The sequence below is a fragment of the Lepisma saccharinum genome, unplaced genomic scaffold (assembly GCF_977018435.1).
Source record: "Lepisma saccharinum unplaced genomic scaffold, izLepSacc3.1 HAP1_SCAFFOLD_753, whole genome shotgun sequence".
NCBI classification, from domain to species: domain Eukaryota; kingdom Metazoa; phylum Arthropoda; class Insecta; order Zygentoma; family Lepismatidae; genus Lepisma; species Lepisma saccharinum.
In genome coordinates, this window is record NW_028143417.1 from 44,636 (window position 1) to 48,192 (window position 3,557).

Below are 3,557 nucleotides of genomic sequence, written 5' to 3' on the forward strand. Positions count from 1 at the left end.
GTAGAAATGTATCACTGCAACATATATTCTTCTTCTGATTTAACACTAATTATTGGGAGGTACAATGAATACATTTCACCTGTGCTAAAAGCCCAGTCTTTAAGGAAGAAAAAACAGAACAATTGAAGGTCTCGGGATTAAAACATGGTGAGTGACATTTTGGTCATTATTGAGTTACAAAGTTAAATAGTGTCAAACTGAATCCATGTTATTTAAGGTGTAACGTTACCACATATAAAATACTATTGTATGGTTTGAGAATTATTAAGACTTTTAAATTACAGTTATTCACAAAGTATTATAGATTTATTGATATATTATGAAAGTTTACACTATTTGGAGCATTTCTGAAAAATCCTGAAGTTGACAGGTGCCACCGTTCCCTAGATATATCAAATCAAAAATATCCAATATGGTGGAGTCTTTTCACGATAGCTGCCATCAGCACGCAGATGGTGATTAGCTACTCGACTGAATATGTGTTAAGTGGTATAACAATTGATTCTACCAAGTCTCTTGCATTTATCGAAAAGTGAATGATTCTGGACTTAACCGCAGGACTGTGATAACAACACACGTTTCTGGTGATGTCCTCCATTTGGAGACAAATCTTATGGCACATCTTTCATTAAAATATATTAAAACTTATATAGTTTCAAAGTTTATAAATTAGGCTACAACTTTTATTCGAAACAATTTCTTGTTATTTAATTTGTTCAAAAGTTAAAGTCAAAAACTTCAGAAAGCACTAGAAAAAATTACTTTTTAAACATTATTTTTTAAATTAATGCAAAACCACCAACATTATCGAAAAATTAAATAATCTTTTTCGTAGCCTATCTGATGAGGATTAAGACTTAAAAAGATCACCTGTCTATGATCGTTGGTTACAGAGATATAGGTCATTAACAGAGTCTGCGAAATAGTTGTTTAGGGGCACGGGGATTTTGCACTACTAGTAGTGTTCTCACCAAAATTCAGCTTTTACGGAATTATTCCTGACATTGGCCTTTTTTTTTGTCCTTCATTAACTGGGCTATATGTTTATTCATACTGTTCATGGTTGTCTGGATGCCACTATCCAGCCCCTCCCCCTTCCCCACAAATGTAAAAAACACCACTACTAAAATGAATGACAGAAGTTACATCCAGTGGTGCAGGATGTACAGGGGTACATTGTACCCCCCAATTTCTTGAAGGGGGGTACTGTAGTCCCCTAAATATAGTGGGGTACTGTAACCCCCTAAATATGTAAAGTGCTACTGTTAAAAGGACCTATTTTCAATTTGCCCAATAAAAAGGTGTATACTGTTTATAACATAAAAATTATCTTCCTTACCACAGAAATTTAAACCATCCTAAACTTATTCTACTACATTGTGATTGCTACTAGTTAGTTCATTGGCCTATGTTCTTGGACCTCCTTAAGGAGATGAAAATTGTTTAAAATGTGTGTGGAATGATGGCATCAGATTTGCTTTCAGAAAATCACGCTGCAGAAGAATGCTGCTTTGCGTAAGAGGGGAAGGGGGATACACTTTTCCAAAGAAGTGGTCGCATCGATTCGAAGATAAGATACAAATCAGAAGAGTATATGACTGACCCCATTTCCTTTTGAATATTTAAAATGAAATCTTCCAAAACGAAATACTTAACACGAAAGAGACGAGACACTACAAACCAACTTCGGGGGTACAATGTACTCCTGTACCTCACCCATATTTTTCATAACTTTGTAAGAGGGTGTTCGGAAAACTATACTTAAGCCTATATATTAAGAGATTTTGAAAATAGAGTCCCGATTAGCCTATCTGAGCATGAAGTGAATCTAGAATAAGTTTTAATAACTTCAGAGTGGAAACCGAAACAAAAATAAGCAAAAACAAGAACGAGAAGGACCTCGCCACACAGGAGGCTAGATGAGGCTGTGACAATTCTCGACTCATCGCATCACGATATCATTCCTAGGTGAAATGACATTTTTCCTAGACATTTAAACAGGGTGCAATTTGCAATATTATCAGAGGAGGGGAACTTGTATTTACCTATGTATTAGGTATACTTAGAATTGGACATTAATTGCTTAAAATCTAATTTTGGTATCACAAACACAACACCATTTTAAGTTAAACCCTAAAGTCAATCTGTAAGAGAATTACTTTAGTCAGATGAATGCACGAGATAAATGAAACTCACTGCAGGTTCTATTGGTAGATTTTGGATTGTATTCACAAGGTATTTGGAGTGAGATGGGAATGTTAGATTGATTTATTGGTTTATTTTGCTCGCATTTCTGCCACTTTTGGCTAATCGCGAAGATGAAGATGGGTAATGATATAATGAAATTGATGAACATTCACATTCCCAACCTGGGACCTCTGGCATCAAAGCACCCTATGTCAACCCCTCTGCCACTGAAGCCGGTGTGATGGGAATGTGTTTTGGATTTTGTTGGTATGCTAAAATATTTTACTGTGACGCACAAATGCTTTTGCTTACATTAAAATTTGCCTTTTCACATAAACGAGAAATTGACAAGTCACCCTAAAACACATGCATGTAACTGCATTTAATACTACTACATATGAAAATAAACCTTGGGCGGCTCTTCATATTATCCACCCAAGATCGAAGAGAAAAAAAACAACTTTTGAGCGAATGGTTTTCCTTGCTTCCTCTGACATCTGAAGGATTTCGGTTTTGTATATGTAATGATAGTACTTTCAGTGCTTGAAGAGTGTCATTAGGTACAGCTTATTATATAACAAATAAATGCTTTGTCAAATGTTTCACAAATATTTCAAAGTTAGACTTATTACGAGTTGATTGGGAACCATCTCAACTCAGTTTTTTTTCTTTTTTAATACAACACCCTACAGATGTCTGAGTAAATACCAAATACATGACTTCTAAAAGACATTGGATGTGGTACACATCTGCCATAAATTGTTTAAATATGTTTTTATGCGTAGGTATGGGACTTTAAAATTAGAATGAACAGAACTGAAGTGGAACTCTATAAGTATGATATATTCAATAATGTGGTTTCTATATCCAGTGGGTGGGAGATGATTATTCCTGGTTGGGGTGGCTCAAGATCATCCTCACTCCCTTTAGTCTCAACCTGCATTAAAATGAATAGATGTGCATCTTTGTTCGCAATTTTTGACATTTTGAACTCCACATTTTCGTTAAATATAAATAAACCAGAAGGAGGTCCAGAGCTTTATATGCTTCAGAATTGTTATGTGATTTTAAAATCTGTTTTTTATTATTATTATTATTTAGAAAAACAAATTCTAAGAAAAGCAAAGAAAAAACAATTCTTGAAGCTTTCCTGGCAGCGAATATTGAAGAGGCTTTCTCGTGCAATCAGCCAGGTGATTTCTGGATAGGTTCCCGAGCTTTCGAAAGCTAACGTCACTCTCATCTTCAATCCCTGATCGCCCGAGAAAACCTCTTCAAAGAAAAAAATATTTATGCAAATTTTGCATTAAATAACAGGACACTTGTGTGTGCTGTTCTAAAATAGAATATTTCCCATGGCTTCACATTAT